The sequence below is a fragment of the Lycium barbarum genome, chromosome 1, assembly GCF_019175385.1.
Source record: "Lycium barbarum isolate Lr01 chromosome 1, ASM1917538v2, whole genome shotgun sequence".
Classification (NCBI taxonomy): Eukaryota; Viridiplantae; Streptophyta; class Magnoliopsida; order Solanales; family Solanaceae; genus Lycium; species Lycium barbarum.
The window spans coordinates 137707959-137717260 of NC_083337.1; positions in this window are offsets into that span (position 1 = coordinate 137707959).

Genomic DNA, 9302 nt, shown 5'->3' on the forward strand with positions numbered 1-9302 from the left:
AGGGAAAAGAGTAAGGAGAGACCCCCCGAACCATCGCAAAATACTGCTCATGAATATCATCATATGGAATGCTAGGGGGTCAAATAACATGGAGTTTCGTCGACATTGCACTGCAAATGATCAAACTACATAAGCCTGTTATGTTATGTCTCCTTGAGACAAAAATTAATGAGCATACGCATATAGTGGAGTAGTTAAGTTTTAGCAATCAACTCCAATCTACTGATGTGGGTAATTCTGGGGGACTGGTAGATATGTGGCATGATGATCTCTTGAAAGTGGAGGAAATAACTATCACTAGACAAGGAATTCATGCTCTTGTTAAGGTGAACAATTCTAACATTTCTTGGATGTTTCTGTTATCTATGCTTGTAATATTTTTACTGAAAGACAGTTTCTATGGAAATAACTTTGTTCTATAGCTGATACTACTAGTGATTGTTGGCTTATAGGGGTGAATTTAATGAAATACTTAAAGCTTCTGATAAATTTGGGGGAAACAGTATTAATAATAATAAAGCAAACTGTTTTTAGAACTGTATCAATCACTGCAACTTAGTTGACATGGGCTTTAAGGTTAGCAAGTTCACCTGGACCATAAAAGATGTAGGAATAGACAAAATCTCATCCTAGAAATACTGGATAGGTGTTTGGCTAATGATACATGGCTAATGCTATACCATGATGCCATAGTTACTCATCTTCCTAGGACTAAGTCTGACCACTCCCCCTTACTAGTCAGGCTGACCAACACTAATCTTAACCCTCATGATAAACCCTTTAGATTAGAAACTATGTGAAATAGGCACCCAGGATTCCAACCTATTATTCATGAATGTTTTGAGAATGCACAGGATATTACCACTGCCATTTCTGCCTTTAAGGATAGAATCACAACCTGGAATAAAGAAGTTTTTGGAAACATCTTCCATAAAAAGAGACAGCTGCTAGCTAGACTGGATGGCATCCAATGTTCCCACGTTATCCTAGTAGTTAATTCCTCCAAGACCTGGAACTGACTTTACAAGAAGAGTATAGTGAAACCCTAAGACAAGAAACTAGGTTTTGGAAATTAAAATCTAGAATTAGTGGCTTACTGAAGGGGATTTAAATACTAAGTTCTTTCACACTTCTACCCTTAATAAAATAAGAGGAAATAGAATTCTTGCCATTAAGGATGAAGTTGGAAATTAGATTTATGATCACAGAGAGATTAAGCTAAACATCATGAATTACTATAAGAAACTCTACTCCACTTATCACACTCAGGCTAATGTAAGGCTTTATGATAACCCTTCTGCATAGGGGATCCTAGACCACAATAATAGAATAGTTCTTGAACCCCCCCCCCCCCCCTGTTACATCCGACATTTTTGCTTATTCAAAAATTCAAGGTAAATTGACTTGCAATGAATAAGGCCACAATTGGACCTTACTTGGCATGAATGTGTAGGTAATGAATACAATGGTGGGGAATTACGAAAGGTGGCCAAGGGCAAAATTGAAATTTTGGAAATTTGCCTTATGGATTACAATATGTAGCCAACAAGTTGGACTTAAAAAAAAAAAAAAAAACAAGGCCCAACCGGCCATGCTATGTAAAAAGGGCCCAAGTCCATGATTTAATTAGGTAATATTATATATGGTTATACATATTCATAGAATGTTCAAGAAAGCAAGAAAAAAATCAAGAAAAAAGAACAAGACCATTTCGGGTGAAGGAGAGAAAAAAAGAAAGAAAAGAAAGAAAAAATTTGGAGCCTAATCCTTGAGTTTAAAATTCAATTCTTGTGGGAATACTACTAAGTGCAAAGTCCTCTACAACTTGGTACAATTAGTTTGGCAGGAGGACAAGTTTGGTGCCAAGTGAAAACTTGAAGGAGAGGTAAGAATTTTACCATTTCTATGCCATGAAATATATATGAAAATTTTGTGTGTTGGAATGAGAGGGGGTTGGCCGAATGTGTGCATGAAGTGTATGTTCATGATGGCTTGAATTCATGTTGTAATTTAGTTGTAGTATGGTGGAAATTGTATTAGAAATGAAAGTGGAATGAATTGTGGAAGTTGGAGAAACATAGGTTGTGGCCGTGTGGTATTGTTATGTGGTGATGGAGTATGAATTTAATCTTGTTAGCATGTTAAGTGTGTTATGGTGAAGTGAATGGAAAAATAACAATCTTTATTGTCATGGAAAAAATGGTTATCAAGTTGTTGTAGGAAAACATGCAACTTTGTTATGATTTATGCAAAAATAGAAATGAAAGTATCAAGAGGCAAATTATGATTATTGTTGATGAATTTGGAAGATGGAAATGTATAATGAACTTGTATGTTGAAGGTTAGGAAAATTGGATAAGTAGTGGCTTAATGGAAAGTTTGAATGTTTGCATATCTTGTGTATATTGTGTGAAAATGGTATGGATGCCTCCGATGTATGTTGTAATGAATTTGGTGGGTGATGAATATCAAAATAACAAGTTTGGTTTGGAAATGTAAGATTGAAACGAAAGATGTTTCGTTATGTCGAAAGATGGCTAGTGATGCCATAGTATGTGTTTTAATGTCTGTTGATTGTTTATGATGTTGTTTCTGGGTTGTTGTGTTAATGAATTGAGCCGAGCTAAGTCTCGGGGATGTCTTATATACAGAGGGAATGCTGCCGAAATTTCGGTAGGCAAGTCTGTGTTAAGTTGGATTATTGAAAAGTTTGAAACTAACAAATGGTAAACTTGACCATTTCTAGATTCTGGACGAACTTGGGATCGACGCCAAGCGAGCGTGAGGCGCTATCGAGGTATGTGAAGCCTTTCCCTTTGTTCTTAGGCATGTTCTGGATGTGATAGGCTCGGCCGCGAGCCTTAAGCACGACTCCGTTCCCCGGAATTCGAGACGGAAAACCGCTCCAATTCCTTCAGTACAATTGAAACTATTTCTTTACAAATTGCCTTTAAAGTGGATTTTTGTACAAAACTTCCCTAAACAGAGTCGGAACACTTCCAAACGATTATGAATGACCTCATAAGGTCTATTAGCGATAATTTACATATGTTGCCTCGAGTTGGTCCGAGGCGGGCCCACGAGGCCGGAATCTTCTGTATAATTTTAAATACCTCTGTTTTGTCCGATTTTCTCTGAAAACCTCTGGACTATTATTTTGTTTATGATATGACCATTTTTATGCAATTCTTACAAAATGATTTCTGAACATCTGAGAATCTGATTCTGCTAATAATCTGTCGTGCCTTCCCAAGTAGGATATAGGCGCGTACTATGCATACTATCTGGATGCTCTGACTTTGGCTCGCCGTTTGGCACCCTTCAGTCTGATTGAGTCTGTATGTGAGTCTGTATCTATGTGGTTTCTCATTGATCTATTCGTGGCTGTCTCAATGCATTCCTTCACTGCGTCCCGTGCCAGGTTCTGTTATCGTGCATATTCCTCTACATTGTTCACCGCGTCCCTCGGTGTGCGGGTCGGGATCTGTTATATCTGTATGATTATGATATTATGATCTGTGTATGGGGATGGCGGCCAGGATGGCATATGATATGATCTGATCTGATCTGATTCTGTCTGTCCACCGCGTCCCGTACTAAGAGGGCCGGGTTCTGTTTACCGCGCCCCCAGACAGGGCCGGGATTTGTATGTTGTATGCATGTGCCATCAGTATTTATATAAGCACATGCCTCTGTATGATTCTGTATGATTCAGTATGATTCTGCACTACTCTGCATGCATAATTCTGTCTGGCATACTTCTGTCCGTCCGTCTGAATTACGACTATGTATGTATGTCCGTATGGATTCTGATTCTGTATGTCCGTATCAATTCTGATTCTGTACGTCCGTATGGGTTCCGATTCTGTACGTCTGCATGGATACTGATTCTGCTCGTCTGTCCGGATTATGATCTCGCCTGTCTGTCTGAACCACGATTTTGTTTATCTGTATGGGCCACAATTCTGTATGTCTGTCTGGATCATGACTTCGTCCGTCCGTCTGATTTATGGTTCTGTCCGTTATATTTCTGTGACTCCGGTTCGGACTATGATTATATTTGTTATGTTTCTGCTTTACATACTCAGTACATTTTTCGTACTGACCCCCGTTCTTCGGGGGCTGCGCTACATGCCCGCAGGTACAGACGCACCAGGTGATACGCCGCCAGCGTAGGTTTCTGACTCTGCTGTTTGAAGAGCTCCTTTGATCCGGAGCGTACACTTTTGGTATATATCTTCTGTTTTCCGCATATCCTGTATGTATGGAAATTCTGGGTACGGCGGGGCCCTGTCCCGTCATATGATTTTGTATGTTTGTAGAGGCCTGTAGATAGATGTGTGGGTTACGGGTTTCGTCTGTATGTTAGCCTTATCGGCTTATCTGTAAATGTCTGCATGTTCAGGTATATATATATATATATATATATATATATATATATGTTTGCGCGCGTGCCGTATCTGTATCGGCCTACTTCTGTAACATCTGTTTGAAAAAAAAAATCTGTATGATACGAAATTCGGTCAGGTAGGTATGTACGGGTACCCAGTTAGGGTACCAGTCGCGGCCCACGAGATTGGGTCGTGACAAAAGTGGTATCAGAGCGGTTAGTCCTTGGTATGTCTACAGGTCGTGTCTAGTAGAGTCTTGTTTATCGGTGTGTTGTGCACCACATCTATAAACAGGAGGCTACAGGGCATCTAGGATGTTACCCTTCTTTGAATCTTAGATCGTGCGATAGAACTGTATTTGTAGGATGATCCCCTCCTGACGATTTGTTATGTTTTCAGTGATGCCTCCGAAGAAGGCAACAGCTGCCCAGAAGGGCAAAGCGGGGGTCGAGGTAGGAGAAACCAGCCGGGCCCAGAGAGTTACCAGGGCTAGTTTTGTGAAATTAGAAAATTTGTCTTTTCTTTCAAACCCATGAAAGCTCCAGGGCCTGATGGAATTCATCCCTTTTTCTATCAGAAATACTGGCAGAATATCCAAAGACCTCTGATAGAATTCTGTAAGAAAACCTTTTCTACCTATACTATGGATGAGACCATTAATGACACCTGCCTTTGTCTTATTCCCAAATGTGTCAATGTTGTGTACCTAAAAAACATCATAAATAATAGTCCATAGACTGAAACCGCTACTCAACAAGACTATTGGCCCCACCCAAACTAGCTTTTTAGCTGGAAGAAGGGCTTCTGATAATGTCATCATTGTCCAGGAATACCTAGACATCTTTAGATCTATGAAAGGTAAAAATGCAAACATGATCCTCAAAATTAACCTTGAAAAGCCTTTGACAGATTAGAATGGGATTTCATTAAAGATACCCTTAACTGCTTTAAATTTCCCCCTAATCTCTCAAAGCTCATCCTATCTTGCATATCTACCCATACTATATCTATCTTGGTAAATGGGGGCAAAACATGAGCCTTTTAAACCCTAGAGGGATAAGACAAGAAGATCCTATGTCTCCTTATCTCTTCATCTTATGTATGGAAAGACTATCTAAGTGCATCAATCATGAAGTAGATTTACTTAATTGGATCCCTATTGCTACCACTGGGAGAGGACTAAAAATTTTTCATCTCTTCTTTGCTGATGACCTAACTTTGTTTGCTCTTGCAAACATCAAGATTTTCCTCTAGAGACCTGATAAAAGAGACTTCCAGTTTATCATTGATAATCTTAACTAAGCTTGTAGGCTGGAAAACTAAGCTCCTTAACATGGCTGGCAGAACCACCTTAGCTCATGCTTCTCTCAATAGCATTCTGAATCATGTCATGCAATATATTAAGCTCCCTAGTAAGACCCATCAATTAATCAATAGGGTCTAAAGAAATTTCATCTGAGTACTACTACTGAGAAAAAGAAAATGCACCTAATAGGATAGGATACTGTGACCAAATCCAAAGCTATAGGAGGTTAGGAATCCAAAAATCTGAACACAAAAATAAGACTATGCACACTGCCCTTGCCTGGAGACTTCTCCAAAATCTAAAATCTCTATTCTCATTGCCAGAAACTGCAGAATTGGAAATACTAAGCATCGTTCAAAAACCTGGACCAATTTTAGAAGGTTGTAAAACCTATAGAGAAGCCACTCAATGGGTTGCTAATAAAGGAAACAACACTAACCTCTAGTATGATAACTAGATCCTTAATAGCCCCACCATTAGGGAATCTATCCAAGGCCCTTTATATAGAAGGGAGAAGCTCCTAAAAGTGTTTGATATCAAAAATGGATTAAGCTGCTTGTCCTTTGAACTCCCCTCTCAGACCCAACATCTCATTTCTAATACTTTTGTCTCTACTAGTAGTGAGAATGATGATGGTTATTATTGGAAATTGACTAGTAATGGGGAATTCTCCTCCAAAACTGCTTATAACCTATTAGCCAGTAAAGATCCCAAGCTTAAAGATATTGATAACCTAAACCTTAAAATGCCTAATAAGATCAAATTCTTCATGTGGCTAATGAACCATAATATACTCCCTACAAGCTCCTACCTCCACCATATTGGTCTGAATGTTGCTCCTCAAAGTAAGGTCTACCAACACCCCAATGAAAATTTGAATCACATATTTTTTTAATGTAGCTTCACTTCAAGTTTTTGGACTGATGTCACACAACATTGCACTATGGCTTCTATTAGAAATTCTACCTTTATGAACTGTACTAATTTTTACAATAGTAGGCATTCTATGAAAAAGCAGAAGTATAACCACCTCTTAAACTAGGAAACTTTCATTCCTTTTTGCTTCTGGGAGATTTGGACTAATAGAAATGCTAATCCTTTTAATGATAAGAATGAGCAGCCCAAATTTGCAGGATCCTATGGAAAAGCTGTTGAATTTTCTCAACTCACTAACTCCACCAGCACTGAGAATAGAAAAATCAGAATCTCCCTTAAATGGGATCCTACTCCAAGTGGCCATTTCAAGCTAAACACTGATGGGTTTTGCCTTGGAAACCCAGGGATAGGAGGTGTTATCAGGAACAATAGGGGGGATTGGGTAGTGGGATTTAGTAATGGATTGTCAAACACTACTAATATTTTTGCCGAACTAACAGCCATTATGCAGGGATTAAAGCTGGCACATGACCATAATCTTAAGCCTTTGGAGGTCAATTGTGATTCCACAGAGGTAATAAAAATGATTGAAAATGGTCATACCCCTTACAATGTTGTTATTGATGAATGCAGATTGCTAATGCGCAAGCTGGGCCTTCCAGTTCTCAAGCACATATAGCGTGAGCAAAACAAGGTGGTTGATCTTCTTGCCAAGGATGGTGCTAAGAATAAGCTTTTTCGTGAAGTTCAAATGCATGCAGTTCCCCCTTTTTATTGTCAGTAACGTCTTTTGGGATGATAGGTGTAACACCCCGTACCTTTAACCTAAGCTTTGACCATGATCCCAGACTTAGAAAATCAGATAAAGAATGTGGGAATTGAAATTTTCCTGTTCAGTTGTAAGATTGGAGTTTACGCCCATGAACAGTGACCGTATTTCAGTTTACGGGCTGTAAATCAAATCGTAAACTGGTACCAAGGATTTCTGAGCATTCTGAAATTTGGCAGTTGAATGTCATATGGTTAAATACGGATCGTATTTCACAATACGGCCCGTATTTCAAATCGTAAACTGAAACCAAGGATTTCTGAGCATTCTGGAATGTGGCAATTTGATGTCAAATTGTTAAATACGGATCGTATTTATACGACCCGTATTTCAAAACTTATTTGAAATTTTGGAAAACTTCCTTCATGAAAGTTGTAGAGCTTTGAAATACCTTTCCAACGGTATATTATGGGGGTCAAACGGACATCTGTGCAAAGAGTTATGGCTATTTTACTGAAGAGAGGCAGTGTTGTCTGTATTTCAAAATACGGCCAGTATTTCAAAATACGGCCCGTATTTTGAAATACGGCCAGTATTTAACTGGGCCGAAAAATTAATTTTTCCAAAACAGTATATATTCGTCCATATCAGTTCAAATCATTATTTTTCATTCCTTCAAGCCCTAGAACGACTTCCTACCCTCTTCCATCATCAAGAACACCAAGGTAAGCCTAATCTAATTATTCCAACTCAATTCTAACACCTATCCTTGTAATCTAAACAAGAAATTATCATTCTAAAACTAGGGTTTTCAAGAAAACCCATCTCAAGGTTCAAGAATTCAAGATTTTGGAAATCTTCTTCAAAGCTCAAGTCTTTAATTCAAGTTTTGGAGCGACTAAGGTACGTAGAGTTACTATTTACGTGTGGGAACATCATTGTTCTTCCCCACGCCTCCTAATCTATAAAGTATGAAACTTTACAAAACTAGGGTTTCTATTTCAATACCATGCTCATGATAACCCTAGGTCCATGTCCATGATTATATTATGTATGAATTGTTATAATTCCATCATTGAGTTCTTAATATTTCTTTATGATTATTGAGAATCCGTCCGTAATCTATGAAAACCCATATCTTGTATTCCATGGGTTCTTGCATGCATGTTTTGACTAAGAATGATTATTTCATGATTATCCTACATGTCTACAAGTTTTCATGCAACTGTATTACATAATTACTTTCAGGCTATGATACAAGATACATACATACTAAATACATGTTATTTCATGAAACCATATTTACAAGTTATTTCATGAAACCATGTTTATAAGTTATTTCATGAAACCATGTTTACAAGTTATTTCGTGAAATCATGATTACAAGACAAGTACAAGTTTATTCACAAAAATCATGGGCTTCTTAGCCAATTATATTATGTTCATGTTTTTGGGAGTTGCACGAATTACCGAAAAGGCTCAGATAGCCTGAAACTATGTAGCCACCATAGGACAAGGATCGCTCCGCCTAGTTAGGACGATACCTTAATTTTACACTGAATGGATCCATCAGGCACGTTACCACCTTATACCCTGGCAAGGTATGAGGGCTCTGCTGGTCCGGCGAGGTACCAGACTCCACGTACCCACGTGGTGATATCACATGTCGGTTTATGAAATGCTCTCCCTACTTAACATGTTTTACTTACGTTATATATATATGTACTCATGCTCATGCTCATGTTCATGTCCAGGTTTTCAGTTTCAGTTCTTATCATGTTATTCCATGTCCCATGTTATTTCTTTCAGTTGCTTTACGTACCAGTATATTCAATGTGCTGACGTCCCTTTTTATTGCCCGGGGGCCTGCATTTCACGATGCAGGTACTGATATACAGGACGACACATCTGCTCAATAGGACAGCATTCATATCAGCTTATTGGTGAGCCCCATTTCATT